The sequence below is a fragment of the Hyla sarda genome, unplaced genomic scaffold (genome assembly GCF_029499605.1).
Source record: "Hyla sarda isolate aHylSar1 unplaced genomic scaffold, aHylSar1.hap1 scaffold_1405, whole genome shotgun sequence".
Lineage (NCBI taxonomy): Eukaryota > Metazoa > Chordata > Amphibia > Anura > Hylidae > Hyla > Hyla sarda.
In genome coordinates, this window is record NW_026608035.1 from 27954 (window position 1) to 51036 (window position 23083).

The following is a 23083-nucleotide window of genomic DNA, read 5'->3' on the forward strand; positions in this document are numbered from 1 at the left end:
ACACACACAAGCACACACCTACCTTTGTTGCCTGCAGATGCCTCCTTGGCTGTCCCCAAACGGTATCAAACCAACACCCACGGGAAGCTGTAAGCATAGAGGACATGCCTGCACCCCATTGGACTTACCTGTGTGGGTTAAATCCGGGTTATTTGACAACCTATGGCGGTGATGGTTCTGCTCAGGCAGAGCAGTGCTGATGCTCCTCATAAAGCTGTCGCTGCTGTGAAGGTTCTAGGTGACATCACAATCCCTATGGTTACATACACAACAAAGCTGGGTTGTTGTTGTTTACACTCTGCAAGGCCTGTGGAAGTGAGTGACATCATAGCACTGTAGTTCTGAGGGTTCTAGATGGATGCAACAATCTCCTGTTGCTTCTATGAAGGCCATAATAGACGACATCACCAAACAGCTCCATAGTCACATACACAGCAAAGGAGAGATGTTGTTTACACCTAGTGATGTCAGTGGTATTGAGTGACATCACAGCACAGTGCTAAGGCTCCTGGGCCTGGACACAGCAGCGGCTGCAATATCTCAACGGAGAATACGTTTATATATATGTGTGTGTGTGCGCGTATATATATATATATATATATATATATATATATATATATATTTCTCCGCCGAAATCACTTTTAAACCCATTTCCACCTTTTTTTCCCTTCTCTTCCTCTTACTTTTTTTTCACGTTTTTTTACGTTTTTCTCCTTTTCGCCTCTTTTCTGGGCGTATTATTCTTCTTTTTCTTCTTTTTTTTTGTCTAATGCATACCCCATCAGTGCAGCAATGCTTATTCAATACCGCCAGCAGATGGAGACACTGGGGGATAATTTTCTAAGGATTTATACTGATTTTTCCTGTCTGAATTTGTCGCACAGAAAGTTGCAGGCCAAATATGTGTGACATTTCTGCGACTTTAGCTTCTAGAGCATTTTTACAACATTATACATAGGTGCTGAATACATAAAAAGCGACTGTTCAGCGACAGACAAGTCGCATCGGCTGAAAGTAGGCCAGAATGTCAGTCCATGTTGGAGCAGGTTTAGATACAGTCTAAAGCATAGATCTCAAAGTCTGTGCACAGAATTTAGCAAGGGCCTCGCACCTTCTGATGCATCAGGTAGGTGCACTATAGCATAGCCTAACCCTCTGTACTTTGGTCTATATTGATGCGGGACATAGACAGCCAGCTGATGACCAATCCATTAGTGCAATGGATGGCTGGAAGCATTTGTCTTTGCCTTTGCAATACCACAGAAGCAATGCATGGTCAATGTACAGCAATGACACACCTGTGTGAACAGCCAGGAGACCCCCCCATGTTATGTTACATAGTTACATAGTTAGTACGGTCGAAAAAAGACATATGTCCATCAAGTTCAACCAGGGAATTAAGGGGTAGGGGTGTGGCGCGATATTGGGGAAGGGATGAGATTTTATATTTCTTCATAAGCATTAATCTTATTTTGTCAATTAGGAACATTCAGCACCCACCCGCTATCAAGGCAGCTGCCTATCATGTCATGCCCTACCTGCACAGGTGTGCTGGCTACTCAAATGATCCAATTAAGGAGGCCATTTAGTCAGCAGCAGCAGAAGTCCTGTGCCTGGACGCTCCAACAGCGGCCAGACACAAGCAGAAGCAGCAGCAGCACCACCTTTTGTTTTTTGGCTGCAGCAGCAGCAGCAGCAAGGCCCACAGGGCTGGCTAGCTGGCTAGCCAGCAAGCAGGTAGCAATGAAAGTAGGAATCTTTCTTTTTAACCCTGTAAGGGGGTGGTGCACTGTACCCGAAGATACTGCCATATCGGGTCAATGCATAGGGCGACGGAAGCAAGCTTCGAAATCGGCCCCCGTTCTCAAAAATCCATTTAATATATGGTCCCCAGATAGGGGACGTATCAGATATTAAACTGATAAGAACAGATAAGGTTTCAACAAAATTTTATTGAATAAATAAGAAACCATACAAAATTTAAAATGCAAAATAATAAAAGGTTCACAAAAGTTTTAAAATACAAATAATAAAACCAGTAATAAAAGGAGAAAAAATTAAAATGGCAGGATAAAACATTATACAAATGTCATAAAAACTGATTATACTGTTATTTCGTTCCATAGAGGCAGACACCACATGGATGCTGCCTCGCTGGCCCCTAACTGTTTCTTGTCTCTTAGGTAATAGATGTACATCTCACTCAGGGCCAGCTTTATACAGTTTTTAACATCAATAAAATCATGTTTAAAAAGTAAGATGTTCCTAACTTTCCAGATGGCATTTTTAAAACAATTAATAATCATCCAGCAGATCATCTGCTGTTTAAAATTGGGGCAGTTAAAAAGACCGTAAAAGACACATTCGTGATTAAAATCTTTTAGGCCGCAGGCCCACTTCAAAAGTGGGCCTACCTTCCTCCAAAGCTCCCGTGCAAAAGGGCAGTTCCAAAATATGTGCAGCACCGTTTCGTCCACTCCGCAGCCATCTCTCGGGCACTTGGCTCTCGCCACCAGTCCTCGCCTGTGCTGGAACTCACGAGTAGGGAGGCACTGGTGGACGATTGCCCAGGCAAGATCCCTGTGTACATTCGCCAGAAACTTCCCGTACACGTTCCGCCATACCTTTTTGGATCTTGCCTGTGTGAAATTGGACACTGCCAGGGTAACCTCACTCCGCCTGAGGACCTTTGATACCTTTCTCTGGTCCCCCAGTATGTCAGGCTCCAAATCTTGGAGACCTAGGAGCCTGACTGTCTTTTCCAACACCACATAATGTTTTGGGGGACACAGAAGCACCGGAGCGTTCAGAGGGATGCGCAACCATCTTTTAAAAACCATGCCCGCAGCGTACCTTAAAAAGCAGCTAAAAATGCCATTGGATTTAATAATCTTAAAACAGAAACAGAAATACTTTATGTAAAAGAAAGTAAAAAGGTTAGGAACATCTTTCCCGCCATTATCTCTACTTTTGTACATAAAATCACGCTTTAATTTCTCCATTTTTGAACCCCATAAAAAAGTAAAAACAATTCTAGTTACTTTTTTAATGTATAAAATAGATGGAGGAAATACCATGGCAATGTATAGCATAATAGGGAGTAAAACCATCTTTATTATTAAAATCTTCCCCTCCATGGTAAGGTTTCTAAGATTCCACATTAAAATCTTCTTCTCCATCTTAGCTATAGCTGAATCCCAGTTATGGCTCCCATCATTGACCTGGTTAAAAACAATACCTAAAACTTTAATTTGATCCTGTTGCATTGTGACTCCTGGGGTGATGGATGAATCCCAGGAGCCAATATAAAAACAGTCACATTTATCTGTGTTTAGCTTAAAACCAGAGACCTCGCAGAAATAGCTGGTGTTCCTCAATGCCCCCCTCATGGATGGAGAGTCCGGGCACAGTATGGTGACATCATCCATGTACCCCAACACCTTTAGATGGGTCCCTCCTCCACCAGGTATCGGTACGCCTCTTACTACCCGGTCTTTTCTGAGGAGGGCCATCAGTGGTTCGATTGCGCAAATAAAAAGGAGTGGGGACAGGGGGCAGCCCTGTTTGACACCTGATAAAAGAGGAACACCGCTGGTTAAAAAGCCATTAACAGAGACTTGACTAAAACAGGATCGGTATAAAAGCATGATTCGGCTTAAAATCGTTTCAGGCACTGCCATCTTTTTAAGAACTAAAAACAGGTATTCATGGGAGACCCTATCAAAGGCTTTTTCAAAGTCTAAGGATAAAATTGCTACAGTTTGATTTCTATCCTTAAAATACCATAAAACATCTCTTAAAATATTTAGGGATTCAGCTATAGACCTTCCAGGTACCCCACAAACCTGATTTGGGTGAACTAATTTATGAATAAAAGGTTTAAAACGGACAGCTAATAACTTGGCTAAAACTTTATAATCGACATTTAAAAGTGTGATGGGGCGCCAATTTTTTAGCATATCCTTTTCACCTTTTTTAAAAAGTAATGATACAATCCCCCTCCTCCAGGAAGGGGGAAGTTCATTAACAATAAAAGTTTCTTTATACAATAAAACCATATCATCCTTTAAAATATCCCAAAAAGCTAAATAAAACTCGATGGGTAAACCATCTTCCCCAGGGGCCTTCCCACTAGAAAAACTTTTAAAAACAAATAAAAGTTCATCTAAGTTAAGATCACGGGATAAAACCTCCTGGTCTAAAACATCTAGCTTAAAATCAAGGGAATTAAGAACATGTTCTAAAAAGGATGGATTAAGATCTTTCTTATTAAAAAGAAGCTGGTAGAAGTTAAAAACTGCATCTAACATGCCTTTTGGAGTGGATTCACCCTCAAGGTTCTGGATGATATCCCTCCTATTCATCACTTTTTTAAAAAAGAAACGGGAACATTTCTCGCCCTCCTCCAGGTGCTGCACATGTGAGTTAAAAATGATTTGTTTCCCTTTCTTTTCTATGGCATGTTTTATTTCAGTTTTAAGGTTTAAAATATCATTTTCTACATCCATACCAGCTTCTTTCAATTTAAAAAGTACATTTAAACGCATGTTAAGAACATAAAACCACTGTTTTTCCATTTTTGCCTTCTTCTTACCTGCTTTGATAAAAAAAAATCTGATTTTAGATTTGGTGCCCTCCCACCAGTGCAGCATAGGCTCGTGGGGTTTTCTTTGTGATTGCCAGCACTGGTAGGTCCGCACAAACTCCTCTTTTATCTCAGGGTCCTCTAGGAGTGTGGTGTTTAATCTCCAGAGGCCCCTTTTTGCTTTTTGCTCCCCCTCTAGCTCCAGGCCCACCAAGAGGAGCTTATGATCAGAGAATATATTCTGCTCGAGCGTGCATTTCAGGGGTTTAAAAGCTCTAGAGGAAAAAATAAAATCGATTCTGGAGCTCACTCTTCCATTGGACCATGTGGCGCCCGGGTCCTCCGGCAAGAGATCCTTCCAGCAATCTTTCAAATTAAAATCATCAATAACATTTTTAAGCAGGTAAGAAGTGCGGTCTTTACGATTAATATCCCCACCCTGCCGGTGTTCCCCATCACGTATGCAGTTAAAATCACCTCCCACCAGCAGGGGGGAAGACCCAACACAAAACAGTGGTAAAATTTCAAATAGTTCTGCCCGCTCCTGTTTATCAGGAGGGGCATACACATTTAAAACACGAATTAAAAGTCCATTAAAATATAGATGAATTAAAAGAGCTCTGCCAGGCACAATCTCAGTTACTGTATGAATAGAAAAGGACTGGCCTCGGCAGAGCAGCCCAACACCCACAGAACGACAGTCATTTGCACCGGACCATATGGATGGGCCCAGCTTCCAGTCTTCTTTTAAGTCTTTATAGTCCATTTTACTAGGGATTCCACATTCTTGTAGCAGGCAAAGGTCAAAGTCACATGTCTCTAGATAAGAAAATAAAGCAGCCCTGCGATCAGGGCTCTTTAAGGACCTCACATTGAGTGAGGCAATTTTTACAGGGATAGGCATAGTTTATGGAGAGTCCGTGCTTGGAGAATCAAAGTCAATAATAAGCTGCGTACCGTCATCCCCCGCCTGCGGGGTCATCAGCTCCTTGATGTTCTGAGGGTCGGAGCTTGAGATCGATGATGCCCCGACCCTGAGCTCGCTCTCGTCCGAACTACGGCACGCCGCTTTCCTTTGAATGTCTTCCTCTTCTTCTTCTCTTTGTCTTTTAAATGTCACACTGCTGTCCATATCCTCTGTGTTGCTCTCACTCGATGTAATCTCTGGCCCCCGGCTGATGGATCTGCGTCTTCTTTCATCATTTGACGACTGGAACTGCTGCACAGGGGCCTGTGAGGCCTCTTTTCCGGAACCTTTGCCGCTACCTTGGGAAGTTTTCATCGCTTGTTCCCCAGCAAGCGTTGCTGAGGACTGTTGCTCCAACTTCCCCATCGATCGACGATGGCCAGTTTTACCCACCGGGTCCACTGCTGGCGGGGCAGCAAACCCTGGTTTGGCGCCACTTGTCTTCTTGGCCCTGTCCTGTATAGGCGGAGTAACAGGACCGGGCTCAGACCTGGCCACCTGGCTCCCCTTCCGGCGGGCTTTCACCGGGGCCTCTTCGTCCGGAGCAGGGCGACCCTGGGCCAAGCCAGTACCTGGCTTATGCTGTAATTTTGGGTCCACCTTTGCCCCCACCGAGGCCCGTCGGCTGCCACCCGCCACAGGTGAGCCCCCTTCAGAAGTTTCGGCGGGCTCTTGAGCCAGGTAGGAAGTCGATCGACGTCTTTCAATTTCCCGGGCAGTAAACTCGATCACCCGCCCGGGCTTCGTGGAATCCCCATGGCCTCCCCCTAGCACTACCACCGGTGGGCCCCCCGATGGAGCACCAGAGGTCTTGGGCCTGGACCCATCAGTACCTGCCATCTGGGGTTTGGGCATCTTAAAAAAGGACGTCTTTTGTCCTGTCCCCTCTTTGGGTGGGCCCAGCCTTGACCCACCCATCGTAGTTTTTGCTTTATGGGGACAGGAATTAAAATCGTGATTTTCCTCTCCGCAGAGGTTGCACCTTATCGTATGGCTACATCTTGAGGCTATGTGACCTTCTTGGCCACACCTATTGCAGCGAATCACACGCTCCGCGCCGCAGGTCTCCTGGGTGTGGCCAAACCTCAAGCAATTTCGGCAATACATAGGCATTTGAGGATAGAACAGGAAGCCCCGAACTCTCCCGATGGCAAAATTTGGGGGCGGATGGCAAAGACCCCCAATACCACCGGGATCCTTACGGAGCTTGACCCAGAACTTCCTCTTGCCGTTCCAGAACCGCACGGAGTTCAAGATTTTGTTTGCGAATCGCACCTCTTCGCAGTATCGCCGAAGAAAAGTGGCTATATCCTCCGTGGTCACATGAGGGCTGTGCATAGCCACCACCAACGGTATATGTTCCTCACCATAGAGGAACTGGAACGAAAGACCGTCGAGTCGATCGTCCCTCTGGTCCGCACCAGACAAGGTTGCATAGATGTTATCGCAACACGCCGTGGCCGTGAAGGTGACGGTATACAGGCCACGGCTTTCCTGGTCATTTAGACACAGGATGTCCTCCCTATTGAGGCGGAAGTAGTCAAGAAGAATCACCTCCGCAATGAAGCGGAGGTTCTTCAACTGACGATGGCTCTCCGACACCTCTATGCGGATGGTATTTCGCATCGACATTTCCCCAGAGGGGAAAGCCCAGGAGAACGGCATCTTCCACACCCAGGGACTAAGCCCCTTCCCCAATAGCAGCAGGGGCTCGGAATCCCGCTATAAAAGCGGAACCCTTACCCAAGGCAGAGGTCGGGGGTACCCTAGGTGCTTCCGAAGCTACAGGTAACGCTCAACGTACCGAAAATGCCTTCTGAGACACAAGGTCCCAGAGACAGGGGGATCGCAACCCGTTGTCTGTGGACTAAGCCCGCTCCCCAATAGCAGCAAGGGGGTGAAGTCCCTCCGTAAGGAGAGACAATCCCCCAAGGCCGAGAAGCGGGGTACCACAGACACCTTCCGACCAGACCAAATGCAGATACTACACTTGATCTTAGCCAAAAGGCCGAGAAGCGATAACCGTGAAAGGGGCGGGCCCAACAAGGTCCCCTTCATGGGCACTATCACTGCTTGCTGTCAGGGAGGCTGCCAGACAATTTTCCATGCACACTCTGGGCTGGGGGGCAGTCAACCACCAGTACACACAGCAGAACCTAAACCCATACCATTATTGCTAAGCAGCAAGACAGGGGCCCATTGCACTCCCACGGGGCCTTTTTAAATGCAATCCATAACCCGGATTTGCCAGGAACCCTTCTTACTCCTCCTACTTGCATGTGACACTGGGCTTAGGATCTGCATAGGAAACACACACACAAGCACACACCTACCTTTGTTGCCTGCAGATGCCTCCTTGGCTGTCCCCAAACGGTATCAAACCAACACCCACGGGAAGCTGTAAGCATAGAGGACATGCCTGCACCCCATTGGACTTACCTGTGTGGGTTAAATCCGGGTTATTTGACAACCTATGGCGGTGATGGTTCTGCTCAGGCAGAGCAGTGCTGATGCTCCTCATAAAGCTGTCGCTGCTGTGAAGGTTCTAGGTGACATCACAATCCCTATGGTTACATACACAACAAAGCTGGGTTGTTGTTGTTTACACTCTGCAAGGCCTGTGGAAGTGAGTGACATCATAGCACTGTAGTTCTGAGGGTTCTAGATGGATGCAACAATCTCCTGTTGCTTCTATGAAGGCCATAATAGACGACATCACCAAACAGCTCCATAGTCACATACACAGCAAAGGAGAGATGTTGTTTACACCTAGTGATGTCAGTGGTATTGAGTGACATCACAGCACAGTGCTAAGGCTCCTGGGCCTGGACACAGCAGCGGCTGCAATATCTCAACGGAGAATACGTTTATATATATGTGTGTGTGTGCGCGTATATATATATATATATATATATATATATATTTCTCCGCCAAAATCACTTTTAAACCCATTTCCACCTTTTTTTCCCTTCTCTTCCTCTTACTTTTTTTTCACGTTTTTTTACGTTTTTCTCCTTTTCGCCTCTTTTCTGGGCGTATTATTCTTCTTTTTCTTCTTTTTTTTCGTCTAATGCATACCCCATCAGTGCAGCAATGCTTATTCAATACCGCCAGCAGATGGAGACACTGGGGGATAATTTTCTAAGGATTTATACTGATTTTTCCTGTCTGAATTTGTCGCACAGAAAGTTGCAGGCCAAATATGTGTGACATTTCTGCGACTTTAGCTTCTAGAGCATTTTTACAACATTATACATAGGTGCTGAATACATAAAAAGCGACTGTTCAGCGACAGACAAGTCGCATCGGCTGAAAGTAGGCCAGAATGTCAGTCCATGTTGGAGCAGGTTTAGATACAGTCTAAAGCATAGATCTCAAAGTCTGTGCACAGAATTTAGCAAGGGCCTCGCACCTTCTGATGCATCAGGTAGGTGCACTATAGCATAGCCTAACCCTCTGTACTTTGGTCTATATTGATGCGGGACATAGACAGCCAGCTGATGACCAATCCATTAGTGCAATGGATGGCTGGAAGCATTTGTCTTTGCCTTTGCAATACCACAGAAGCAATGCATGGTCAATGTACAGCAATGACACACCTGTGTGAACAGCCAGGAGACCCCCCCATGTTATGTTACATAGTTACATAGTTAGTACGGTCGAAAAAAGACATATGTCCATCAAGTTCAACCAGGGAATTAAGGGGTAGGGGTGTGGCGCGATATTGGGGAAGGGATGAGATTTTATATTTCTTCATAAGCATTAATCTTATTTTGTCAATTAGGAACATTCAGCACCCACCCGCTATCAAGGCAGCTGCCTATCATGTCATGCCCTACCTGCACAGGTGTGCTGGCTACTCAGATGATCCAATTAAGGAGGCCATTTAGTCAGCAGCAGCAGAAGTCCTGTGCCTGGACGCTCCAACAGCGGCCAGACACAAGCAGAAGCAGCAGCAGCACCACCTTTTGTTTTTTGGCTGCAGCAGCAGCAGCAGCAGCAAGGCCCACAGGGCTGGCTAGCTGGCTAGCCAGCAAGCAGGTAGCAATGAAAGTAGGAATCTTTCTTTTTAACCCTGTAAGGGGGTGGTGCACTGTACCCGAAGATACTGCCATATCGGGTCAATGCATAGGGCGACGGAAGCAAGCTTCGAAATCGGCCCCCGTTCTCAAAAATCCATTTAATATATGGTCCCCAGATAGGGGACGTATCAGATATTAAACTGATAAGAACAGATACTACACTTGATCTTAGCCAAAAGGCCGAGAAGCGATAACCGTGAAAGGGGCGGGCCCAACAAGGTCCCCTTCATGGGCACTATCACTGCTTGCTGTCAGGGAGGCTGCCAGACAATTTTCCATGCACACTCTGGGCTGGGGGGCAGTCAACCACCAGTACACACAGCAGAACCTAAACCCATACCATTATTGCTAAGCAGCAAGACAGGGGCCCATTGCACTCCCACGGGGCCTTTTTAAATGCAATCCATAACCCGGATTTGCCAGGAACCCTTCTTACTCCTCCTACTTGCATGTGACACTGGGCTTAGGATCTGCATAGGAAACACACACACAAGCACACACCTACCTTTGTTGCCTGCAGATGCCTCCTTGGCTGTCCCCAAACGGTATCAAACCAACACCCATGGGAAGCTGTAAGCATAGAGGACATGCCTGCACCCCATTGGACTTACCTGTGTGGGTTAAATCCGGGTTATTTGACAACCTATGGCGGTGATGGTTCTGCTCAGGCAGAGCAGTGCTGATGCTCCTCATAAAGCTGTCGCTGCTGTGAAGGTTCTAGGTGACATCACAATCCCTATGGTTACATACACAACAAAGCTGGGTTGTTGTTGTTTACACTCTGCAAGGCCTGTGGAAGTGAGTGACATCATAGCACTGTAGTTCTGAGGGTTCTAGATGGATGCAACAATCTCCTGTTGCTTCTATGAAGGCCATAATAGACGACATCACCAAACAGCTCCATAGTCACATACACAGCAAAGGAGAGATGTTGTTTACACCTAGTGATGTCAGTGGTATTGAGTGACATCACAGCACAGTGCTAAGGCTCCTGGGCCTGGACACAGCAGCGGCTGCAATATCTCAACGGAGAATACGTTTATATATATGTGTGTGTGTGCGCGTATATATATATATATATATATATATATATATATATATATTTCTCCGCCGAAATCACTTTTAAACCCATTTCCACCTTTTTTTCCCTTCTCTTCCTCTTACTTTTTTTTCACGTTTTTTTACGTTTTTCTCCTTTTCGCCTCTTTTCTGGGCGTATTATTCTTCTTTTTCTTCTTTTTTTTCGTCTAATGCATACCCCATCAGTGCAGCAATGCTTATTCAATACCGCCAGCAGATGGAGACACTGGGGGATAATTTTCTAAGGATTTATACTGATTTTTCCTGTCTGAATTTGTCGCACAGAAAGTTGCAGGCCAAATATGTGTGACATTTCTGCGACTTTAGCTTCTAGAGCATTTTTACAACATTATACATAGGTGCTGAATACATAAAAAGCGACTGTTCAGCGACAGACAAGTCGCATCGGCTGAAAGTAGGCCAGAATGTCAGTCCATGTTGGAGCAGGTTTAGATACAGTCTAAAGCATAGATCTCAAAGTCTGTGCACAGAATTTAGCAAGGGCCTCGCACCTTCTGATGCATCAGGTAGGTGCACTATAGCATAGCCTAACCCTCTGTACTTTGGTCTATATTGATGCGGGACATAGACAGCCAGCTGATGACCAATCCATTAGTGCAATGGATGGCTGGAAGCATTTGTCTTTGCCTTTGCAATACCACAGAAGCAATGCATGGTCAATGTACAGCAATGACACACCTGTGTGAACAGCCAGGAGACCCCCCCATGTTATGTTACATAGTTACATAGTTAGTACGGTCGAAAAAAGACATATGTCCATCAAGTTCAACCAGGGAATTAAGGGGTAGGGGTGTGGCGCGATATTGGGGAAGGGATGAGATTTTATATTTCTTCATAAGCATTAATCTTATTTTGTCAATTAGGAACATTCAGCACCCACCCGCTATCAAGGCAGCTGCCTATCATGTCATGCCCTACCTGCACAGGTGTGCTGGCTACTCAAATGATCCAATTAAGGAGGCCATTTAGTCAGCAGCAGCAGAAGTCCTGTGCCTGGACGCTCCAACAGCGGCCAGACACAAGCAGAAGCAGCAGCAGCACCACCTTTTGTTTTTTGGCTGCAGCAGCAGCAGCAGCAAGGCCCACAGGGCTGGCTAGCTGGCTAGCCAGCAAGCAGGTAGCAATGAAAGTAGGAATCTTTCTTTTTAACCCTGTAAGGGGGTGGTGCACTGTACCCGAAGATACTGCCATATCGGGTCAATGCATAGGGCGACGGAAGCAAGCTTCGAAATCGGCCCCCGTTCTCAAAAATCCATTTAATATATGGTCCCCAGATAGGGGACGTATCAGATATTAAACTGATAAGAACAGATAAGGTTTCAACAAAATTTTATTGAATAAATAAGAAACCATACAAAATTTAAAATGCAAAATAATAAAAGGTTCACAAAAGTTTTAAAATACAAATAATAAAACCAGTAATAAAAGGAGAAAAAATTAAAATGGCAGGATAAAACATTATACAAATGTCATAAAAACTGATTATACTGTTATTTCGTTCCATAGAGGCAGACACCACATGGATGCTGCCTCGCTGGCCCCTAACTGTTTCTTGTCTCTTAGGTAATAGATGTACATCTCACTCAGGGCCAGCTTTATACAGTTTTTTAACATCAATAAAATCATGTTTAAAAAGTAAGATGTTCCTAACTTTCCAGATGGCATTTTTAAAACAATTAATAATCATCCAGCAGATCATCTGCTGTTTAAAATTGGGGCAGTTAAAAAGACCGTAAAAGACACATTCGTGATTAAAATCTTTTAGGCCGCAGGCCCACTTCAAAAGTGGGCCTACCTTCCTCCAAAGCTCCCGTGCAAAAGGGCAGTTCCAAAATATGTGCAGCACCGTTTCGTCCACTCCGCAGCCATCTCTCGGGCACTTGGCTCTCGCCACCAGTCCTCGCCTGTGCTGGAACTCACGAGTAGGGAGGCACTGGTGGACGATTGCCCAGGCAAGATCCCTGTGTACATTCGCCAGAAACTTCCCGTACACGTTCCGCCATACCTTTTTGGATCTTGCCTGTGTGAAATTGGACACTGCCAGGGTAACCTCACTCCGCCTGAGGACCTTTGATACCTTTCTCTGGTCCCCCAGTATGTCAGGCTCCAAATCTTGGAGACCTAGGAGCCTGACTGTCTTTTCCAACACCACATAATGTTTTGGGGGACACAGAAGCACCGGAGCGTTCAGAGGGATGCGCAACCATCTTTTAAAAACCATGCCCGCAGCGTACCTTAAAAAGCAGCTAAAAATGCCATTGGATTTAATAATCTTAAAACAGAAACAGAAATACTTTATGTAAAAGAAAGTAAAAAGGTTAGGAACATCTTTCCCGCCATTATCTCTACTTTTGTACATAAAATCACGCTTTAATTTCTCCATTTTTGAACCCCATAAAAAAGTAAAAACAATTCTAGTTACTTTTTTAATGTATAAAATAGATGGAGGAAATACCATGGCAATGTATAGCATAATAGGGAGTAAAACCATCTTTATTATTAAAATCTTCCCCTCCATGGTAAGGTTTCTAAGATTCCACATTAAAATCTTCTTCTCCATCTTAGCTATAGCTGAATCCCAGTTATGGCTCCCATCATTGACCTGGTTAAAAACAATACCTAAAACTTTAATTTGATCCTGTTGCATTGTGACTCCTGGGGTGATGGATGAATCCCAGGAGCCAATATAAAAACAGTCACATTTATCTGTGTTTAGCTTAAAACCAGAGACCTCGCAGAAATAGCTGGTGTTCCTCAATGCCCCCCTCATGGATGGAGAGTCCGGGCACAGTATGGTGACATCATCCATGTACCCCAACACCTTTAGATGGGTCCCTCCTCCACCAGGTATCGGTACGCCTCTTACTACCCGGTCTTTTCTGAGGAGGGCCATCAGTGGTTCGATTGCGCAAATAAAAAGGAGTGGGGACAGGGGGCAGCCCTGTTTGACACCTGATAAAAGAGGAACACCGCTGGTTAAAAAGCCATTAACAGAGACTTGACTAAAACAGGATCGGTATAAAAGCATGATTCGGCTTAAAATCGTTTCAGGCACTGCCATCTTTTTAAGAACTAAAAACAGGTATTCATGGGAGACCCTATCAAAGGCTTTTTCAAAGTCTAAGGATAAAATTGCTACAGTTTGATTTCTATCCTTAAAATACCATAAAACATCTCTTAAAATATTTAGGGATTCAGCTATAGACCTTCCAGGTACCCCACAAACCTGATTTGGGTGAACTAATTTATGAATAAAAGGTTTAAAACGGACAGCTAATAACTTGGCTAAAACTTTATAATCGACATTTAAAAGTGTGATGGGGCGCCAATTTTTTAGCATATCCTTTTCACCTTTTTTAAAAAGTAATGATACAATCCCCCTCCTCCAGGAAGGGGGAAGTTCATTAACAATAAAAGTTTCTTTATACAATAAAACCATATCATCCTTTAAAATATCCCAAAAAGCTAAATAAAACTCGATGGGTAAACCATCTTCCCCAGGGGCCTTCCCACTAGAAAAACTTTTAAAAACAAATAAAAGTTCATCTAAGTTAAGATCACGGGATAAAACCTCCTGGTCTAAAACATCTAGCTTAAAATCAAGGGAATTAAGAACATGTTCTAAAAAGGATGGATTAAGATCTTTCTTATTAAAAAGAAGCTGGTAGAAGTTAAAAACTGCATCTAACATGCCTTTTGGAGTGGATTCACCCTCAAGGTTCTGGATGATATCCCTCCTATTCATCACTTTTTTAAAAAAGAAACGGGAACATTTCTCGCCCTCCTCCAGGTGCTGCACATGTGAGTTAAAAATGATTTGTTTCCCTTTCTTTTCTATGGCATGTTTTATTTCAGTTTTAAGGTTTAAAATATCATTTTCTACATCCATACCAGCTTCTTTCAATTTAAAAAGTACATTTAAACGCATGTTAAGAACATAAAACCACTGTTTTTCCATTTTTGCCTTCTTCTTACCTGCTTTGATAAAAAAAAATCTGATTTTAGATTTGGTGCCCTCCCACCAGTGCAGCATAGGCTCGTGGGGTTTTCTTTGTGATTGCCAGCACTGGTAGGTCCGCACAAACTCCTCTTTTATCTCAGGGTCCTCTAGGAGTGTGGTGTTTAATCTCCAGAGGCCCCTTTTTGCTTTTTGCTCCCCCTCTAGCTCCAGGCCCACCAAGAGGAGCTTATGATCAGAGAATATATTCTGCTCGAGCGTGCATTTCAGGGGTTTAAAAGCTCTAGAGGAAAAAATAAAATCGATTCTGGAGCTCACTCTTCCATTGGACCATGTGGCGCCCGGGTCCTCCGGCAAGAGATCCTTCCAGCAATCTTTCAAATTAAAATCATCAATAACATTTTTAAGCAGGTAAGAAGTGCGGTCTTTACGATTAATATCCCCACCCTGCCGGTGTTCCCCATCACGTATGCAGTTAAAATCACCTCCCACCAGCAGGGGGGAAGACCCAACACAAAACAGTGGTAAAATTTCAAATAGTTCTGCCCGCTCCTGTTTATCAGGAGGGGCATACACATTTAAAACACGAATTAAAAGTCCATTAAAATATAGATGAATTAAAAGAGCTCTGCCAGGCACAATCTCAGTTACTGTATGAATAGAAAAGGACTGGCCTCGGCAGAGCAGCCCAACACCCACAGAACGACAGTCATTTGCACCGGACCATATGGATGGGCCCAGCTTCCAGTCTTCTTTTAAGTCTTTATAGTCCATTTTACTAGGGATTCCACATTCTTGTAGCAGGCAAAGGTCAAAGTCACATGTCTCTAGATAAGAAAATAAAGCAGCCCTGCGATCAGGGCTCTTTAAGGACCTCACATTGAGTGAGGCAATTTTTACAGGGATAGGCATAGTTTATGGAGAGTCCGTGCTTGGAGAATCAAAGTCAATAATAAGCTGCGTACCGTCATCCCCCGCCTGCGGGGTCATCAGCTCCTTGATGTTCTGAGGGTCGGAGCTTGAGATCGATGATGCCCCGACCCTGAGCTCGCTCTCGTCCGAACTACGGCACGCCGCTTTCCTTTGAATGTCTTCCTCTTCTTCTTCTCTTTGTCTTTTAAATGTCACACTGCTGTCCATATCCTCTGTGTTGCTCTCACTCGATGTAATCTCTGGCCCCCGGCTGATGGATCTGCGTCTTCTTTCATCATTTGACGACTGGAACTGCTGCACAGGGGCCTGTGAGGCCTCTTTTCCGGAACCTTTGCCGCTACCTTGGGAAGTTTTCATCGCTTGTTCCCCAGCAAGCGTTGCTGAGGACTGTTGCTCCAACTTCCCCATCGATCGACGATGGCCAGTTTTACCCACCGGGTCCACTGCTGGCGGGGCAGCAAACCCTGGTTTGGCGCCACTTGTCTTCTTGGCCCTGTCCTGTATAGGCGGAGTAACAGGACCGGGCTCAGACCTGGCCACCTGGCTCCCCTTCCGGCGGGCTTTCACCGGGGCCTCTTCGTCCGGAGCAGGGCGACCCTGGGCCAAGCCAGTACCTGGCTTATGCTGTAATTTTGGGTCCACCTTTGCCCCCACCGAGGCCCGTCGGCTGCCACCCGCCACAGGTGAGCCCCCTTCAGAAGTTTCGGCGGGCTCTTGAGCCAGGTAGGAAGTCGATCGACGTCTTTCAATTTCCCGGGCAGTAAACTCGATCACCCGCCCGGGCTTCGTGGAATCCCCATGGCCTCCCCCTAGCACTACCACCGGTGGGCCCCCCGATGGAGCACCAGAGGTCTTGGGCCTGGACCCATCAGTACCTGCCATCTGGGGTTTGGGCATCTTAAAAAAGGACGTCTTTTGTCCTGTCCCCTCTTTGGGTGGGCCCAGCCTTGACCCACCCATCGTAGTTTTTGCTTTATGGGGACAGGAATTAAAATCGTGATTTTCCTCTCCGCAGAGGTTGCACCTTATCGTATGGCTACATCTTGAGGCTATGTGACCTTCTTGGCCACACCTATTGCAGCGAATCACACGCTCCGCGCCGCAGGTCTCCTGGGTGTGGCCAAACCTCAAGCAATTTCGGCAATACATAGGCATTTGAGGATAGAACAGGAAGCCCCGAACTCTCCCGATGGCAAAATTTGGGGGCGGATGGCAAAGACCCCCAATACCACCGGGATCCTTACGGAGCTTGACCCAGAACTTCCTCTTGCCGTTCCAGAACCGCACGGAGTTCAAGATTTTGTTTGCGAATCGCACCTCTTCGCAGTATCGCCGAAGAAAAGTGGCTATATCCTCCGTGGTCACATGAGGGCTGTGCATAGCCACCACCAACGGTATATGTTCCTCACCATAGAGGAACTGGAACGAAAGACCGTCGAGTCGATCGTCCCTCTGGTCCGCACCAGACAAGGTTGCATAGATGTTATCGCAACACGCCGTGGCCGTGAAGGTGACGGTATACAGGCCACGGCTTTCCTGGTCATTTAGACACAGGATGTCCTCCCTATTGAGGCGGAAGTAGTCAAGAAGAATCACCTCCGCAATGAAGCGGAGGTTCTTCAACTGACGATGGCTCTCCGACACCTCTATGCGGATGGTATTTCGCATCGACATTTCCCCAGAGGGGAAAGCCCAGGAGAACGGCATCTTCCACACCCAGGGACTAAGCCCCTTCCCCAATAGCAGCAGGGGCTCGGAATCCCGCTATAAAAGCGGAACCCTTACCCAAGGCAGAGGTCGGGGGTACCCTAGGTGCTTCCGAAGCTACAGGTAACGCTCAACGTACCGAAAATGCCTTCTGAGACACAAGGTCCCAGAGACAGGGGGATCGCAACCCGTTGTCTGTGGACTAAGCCCGCTCCCCAATAGCAGCAAGGGGGTGAAGTCCCTCCGTAAGGAGAGACAATCCCCCAAGGCCGAGAAGCGGGGTACCACAGACACCTTCCGACCAGACCAAATGCAGATACTACACTTGATCTTAGCCAAAAGGCCGAGAAGCGATAACCGTGAAAGGGGCGGGCCCAACAAGGTCCCCTTCATGGGCACTATCACTGCTTGCTGTCAGGGAGGCTGCCAGACAATTTTCCATGCACACTCTGGGCTGGGGGGCAGTCAACCACCAGTACACACAGCAGAACCTAAACCCATACCATTATTGCTAAGCAGCAAGACAGGGGCCCATTGCACTCCCACGGGGCCTTTTTAAATGCAATCCATAACCCGGATTTGCCAGGAACCCTTCTTACTCCTCCTACTTGCATGTGACACTGGGCTTAGGATCTGCATAGGAAACACACACACAAGCACACACCTACCTTTGTTGCCTGCAGATGCCTCCTTGGCTGTCCCCAAACGGTATCAAACCAACACCCACGGGAAGCTGTAAGCATAGAGGACATGCCTGCACCCCATTGGACTTACCTGTGTGGGTTAAATCCGGGTTATTTGACAACCTATGGCGGTGATGGTTCTGCTCAGGCAGAGCAGTGCTGATGCTCCTCATAAAGCTGTCGCTGCTGTGAAGGTTCTAGGTGACATCACAATCCCTATGGTTACATACACAACAAAGCTGGGTTGTTGTTGTTTACACTCTGCAAGGCCTGTGGAAGTGAGTGACATCATAGCACTGTAGTTCTGAGGGTTCTAGATGGATGCAACAATCTCCTGTTGCTTCTATGAAGGCCATAATAGACGACATCACCAAACAGCTCCATAGTCACATACACAGCAAAGGAGAGATGTTGTTTACACCTAGTGATGTCAGTGGTATTGAGTGACATCACAGCACAGTGCTAAGGCTCCTGGGCCTGGACACAGCAGCGGCTGCAATATCTCAACGGAGAATACGTTTATATATATGTGTGTGTGTGCGCGTATATATATATATATATATATATATATATATATATATATATATTTCTCCGCCAAAATCACTTTTAAACCCATTTCCACCTTTTTTTCCCTTCTCTTCCTCTTACTTTTTTTTCACGTTTTTTTACGTTTTTCTCCTTTTCGCCTCTTTTCTGGGCGTATTATTCTTCTTTTTCTTCTTTTTTTTCGTCTAATGCATACCCCATCAGTGCAGCAATGCTTATTCAATACCGCCAGCAGATGGAGACACTGGGGGATAATTTTCTAAGGATTTATACTGATTTTTCCTGTCTGAATTTGTCGCACAGAAAGTTGCAGGCCAAATATGTGTGACATTTCTGCGACTTTAGCTTCTAGAGCATTTTTACAACATTATACATAGGTGCTGAATACATAAAAAGCGACTGTTCAGCGACAGACAAGTCGCATCGGCTGAAAGTAGGCCAGAATGTCAGTCCATGTTGGAGCAGGTTTAGATACAGTCTAAAGCATAGATCTCAAAGTCTGTGCACAGAATTTAGCAAGGGCCTCGCACCTTCTGATGCATCAGGTAGGTGCACTATAGCATAGCCTAACCCTCTGTACTTTGGTCTATATTGATGCGGGACATAGACAGCCAGCTGATGACCAATCCATTAGTGCAATGGATGGCTGGAAGCATTTGTCTTTGCCTTTGCAATACCACAGAAGCAATGCATGGTCAATGTACAGCAATGACACACCTGTGTGAACAGCCAGGAGACCCCCCCATGTTATGTTACATAGTTACATAGTTAGTACGGTCGAAAAAAGACATATGTCCATCAAGTTCAACCAGGGAATTAAGGGGTAGGGGTGTGGCGCGATATTGGGGAAGGGATGAGATTTTATATTTCTTCATAAGCATTAATCTTATTTTGTCAATTAGGAACATTCAGCACCCACCCGCTATCAAGGCAGCTGCCTATCATGTCATGCCCTACCTGCACAGGTGTGCTGGCTACTCAAATGATCCAATTAAGGAGGCCATTTAGTCAGCAGCAGCAGAAGTCCTGTGCCTGGACGCTCCAACAGCGGCCAGACACAAGCAGAAGCAGCAGAAGCAGCAGCAGCACCACCTTTTGTTTTTTGGCTGCAGCAGCAGCAGCAGCAGCAGCAGCAAGGCCCACAGGGCTGGCTAGCTGGCTAGCCAGCAAGCAGGTAGCAATGAAAGTAGGAATCTTTCTTTTTAACCCTGTAAGGGGGTGGTGCACTGTACCCGAAGATACTGCCATATCGGGTCAATGCATAGGGCGACGGAAGCAAGCTTCGAAATCGGCCCCCGTTCTCAAAAATCCATTTAATATATGGTCCCCAGATAGGGGACGTATCAGATATTAAACTGATAAGAACAGATACTACACTTGATCTTAGCCAAAAGGCCGAGAAGCGATAACCGTGAAAGGGGCGGGCCCAACAAGGTCCCCTTCATGGGCACTATCACTGCTTGCTGTCAGGGAGGCTGCCAGACAATTTTCCATGCACACTCTGGGCTGGGGGGCAGTCAACCACCAGTACACACAGCAGAACCTAAACCCATACCATTATTGCTAAGCAGCAAGACAGGGGCCCATTGCACTCCCACGGGGCCTTTTTAAATGCAATCCATAACCCGGATTTGCCAGGAACCCTTCTTACTCCTCCTACTTGCATGTGACACTGGGCTTAGGATCTGCATAGGAAACACACACACAAGCACACACCTACCTTTGTTGCCTGCAGATGCCTCCTTGGCTGTCCCCAAACGGTATCAAACCAACACCCACGGGAAGCTGTAAGCATAGAGGACATGCCTGCACCCCATTGGACTTACCTGTGTGGGTTAAATCCGGGTTATTTGACAACCTATGGCGGTGATGGTTCTGCTCAGGCAGAGCAGTGCTGATGCTCCTCATAAAGCTGTCGCTGCTGTGAAGGTTCTAGGTGACATCACAATCCCTATGGTTACATACACAACAAAGCTGGGTTGTTGTTGTTTACACTCTGCAAGGCCTGTGGAAGTGAGTGACATCATAGCACTGTAGTTCTGAGGGTTCTAGATGGATGCAACAATCTCCTGTTGCTTCTATGAAGGCCATAATAGACGACATCACCAAACAGCTCCATAGTCACATACACAGCAAAGGAGAGATGTTGTTTACACCTAGTGATGTCAGTGGTATTGAGTGACATCACAGCACAGTGCTAAGGCTCCTGGGCCTGGACACAGCAGCGGCTGCAATATCTCAACGGAGAATACGTTTATATATATGTGTGTGTGTGCGCGTATATATATATATATATATATATATATATATATATATATATATATATATATATTTCTCCGCCGAAATCACTTTTAAACCCATTTCCACCTTTTTTTCCCTTCTCTTCCTCTTACTTTTTTTTCACGTTTTTTTACGTTTTTCTCCTTTTCGCCTCTTTTCTGGGCGTATTATTCTTCTTTTTCTTCTTTTTTTTCGTCTAATGCATACCCCATCAGTGCAGCAATGCTTATTCAATACCGCCAGCAGATGGAGACACTGGGGGATAATTTTCTAAGGATTTATACTGATTTTTCCTGTCTGAATTTGTCGCACAGAAAGTTGCAGGCCAAATATGTGTGACATTTCTGCGACTTTAGCTTCTAGAGCATTTTTACAACATTATACATAGGTGCTGAATACATAAAAAGCGACTGTTCAGCGACAGACAAGTCGCATCGGCTGAAAGTAGGCCAGAATGTCAGTCCATGTTGGAGCAGGTTTAGATACAGTCTAAAGCATAGATCTCAAAGTCTGTGCACAGAATTTAGCAAGGGCCTCGCACCTTCTGATGCATCAGGTAGGTGCACTATAGCATAGCCTAACCCTCTGTACTTTGGTCTATATTGATGCGGGACATAGACAGCCAGCTGATGACCAATCCATTAGTGCAATGGATGGCTGGAAGCATTTGTCTTTGCCTTTGCAATACCACAGAAGCAATGCATGGTCAATGTACAGCAATGACACACCTGTGTGAACAGCCAGGAGACCCCCCCATGTTATGTTACATAGTTACATAGTTAGTACGGTCGAAAAAAGACATATGTCCATCAAGTTCAACCAGGGAATTAAGGGGTAGGGGTGTGGCGCGATATTGGGGAAGGGATGAGATTTTATATTTCTTCATAAGCATTAATCTTATTTTGTCAATTAGGAACATTCAGCACCCACCCGCTATCAAGGCAGCTGCCTATCATGTCATGCCCTACCTGCACAGGTGTGCTGGCTACTCAAATGATCCAATTAAGGAGGCCATTTAGTCAGCAGCAGCAGAAGTCCTGTGCCTGGACGCTCCAACAGCGGCCAGACACAAGCAGAAGCAGCAGAAGCAGCAGCAGCACCACCTTTTGTTTTTTGGCTGCAGCAGCAGCAGCAGCAGCAAGGCCCACAGGGCTGGCTAGCTGGCTAGCCAGCAAGCAGGTAGCAATGAAAGTAGGAATCTTTCTTTTTAACCCTGTAAGGGGGTGGTGCACTGTACCCGAAGATACTGCCATATCGGGTCAATGCATAGGGCGACGGAAGCAAGCTTCGAAATCGGCCCCCGTTCTCAAAAATCCATTTAATATATGGTCCCCAGATAGGGGACGTATCAGATATTAAACTGATAAGAACAGATACTACACTTGATCTTAGCCAAAAGGCCGAGAAGCGATAACCGTGAAAGGGGCGGGCCCAACAAGGTCCCCTTCATGGGCACTATCACTGCTTGCTGTCAGGGAGGCTGCCAGACAATTTTCCATGCACACTCTGGGCTGGGGGGCAGTCAACCACCAGTACACACAGCAGAACCTAAACCCATACCATTATTGCTAAGCAGCAAGACAGGGGCCCATTGCACTCCCACGGGGCCTTTTTAAATGCAATCCATAACCCGGATTTGCCAGGAACCCTTCTTACTCCTCCTACTTGCATGTGACACTGGGCTTAGGATCTGCATAGGAAACACACACACAAGCACACACCTACCTTTGTTGCCTGCAGATGCCTCCTTGGCTGTCCCCAAACGGTATCAAACCAACACCCACGGGAAGCTGTAAGCATAGAGGACATGCCTGCACCCCATTGGACTTACCTGTGTGGGTTAAATCCGGGTTATTTGACAACCTATGGCGGTGATGGTTCTGCTCAGGCAGAGCAGTGCTGATGCTCCTCATAAAGCTGTCGCTGCTGTGAAGGTTCTAGGTGACATCACAATCCCTATGGTTACATACACAACAAAGCTGGGTTGTTGTTGTTTACACTCTGCAAGGCCTGTGGAAGTGAGTGACATCATAGCACTGTAGTTCTGAGGGTTCTAGATGGATGCAACAATCTCCTGTTGCTTCTATGAAGGCCATAATAGACGACATCACCAAACAGCTCCATAGTCACATACACAGCAAAGGAGAGATGTTGTTTACACCTAGTGATGTCAGTGGTATTGAGTGACATCACAGCACAGTGCTAAGGCTCCTGGGCCTGGACACAGCAGCGGCTGCAATA

General features: G+C 46.0%; 5 non-coding genes and 2 pseudogenes across 5 annotated transcripts; all 7 read right to left on the reverse strand.

The window, feature by feature from the left end:
- Positions 1-1779: 1779 nt before the first annotated feature.
- LOC130306815 (U2 spliceosomal RNA) lies at positions 1780-1965 on the reverse strand. Its single transcript, XR_008856109.1, has one exon. It is a non-coding gene; the product is annotated as a U2 spliceosomal RNA (small nuclear RNA).
- Positions 1966-7354: 5389 nt separating this feature from the next.
- On the reverse strand, positions 7355-7572 carry LOC130306820 (U2 spliceosomal RNA; annotated as a pseudogene).
- A 2063-nt stretch (positions 7573-9635) lies between these two features.
- LOC130306791 (U2 spliceosomal RNA) lies at positions 9636-9826 on the reverse strand. Its single transcript, XR_008856085.1, has one exon. It is a non-coding gene; the product is annotated as a U2 spliceosomal RNA (small nuclear RNA).
- A 2068-nt stretch (positions 9827-11894) lies between these two features.
- On the reverse strand, positions 11895-12080 carry LOC130306816 (U2 spliceosomal RNA). Its single transcript, XR_008856110.1, has one exon. It is a non-coding gene; the product is annotated as a U2 spliceosomal RNA (small nuclear RNA).
- A 5390-nt stretch (positions 12081-17470) lies between these two features.
- On the reverse strand, positions 17471-17688 carry LOC130306821 (U2 spliceosomal RNA; annotated as a pseudogene).
- Positions 17689-19778: 2090 nt separating this feature from the next.
- Positions 19779-19969, reverse strand: LOC130306792 (U2 spliceosomal RNA). The gene has a single exon (XR_008856086.1). It is a non-coding gene; the product is annotated as a U2 spliceosomal RNA (small nuclear RNA).
- A 2094-nt stretch (positions 19970-22063) lies between these two features.
- Positions 22064-22254, reverse strand: LOC130306793 (U2 spliceosomal RNA). Its single transcript, XR_008856087.1, has one exon. It is a non-coding gene; the product is annotated as a U2 spliceosomal RNA (small nuclear RNA).
- Positions 22255-23083: the final 829 nt, after the last annotated feature.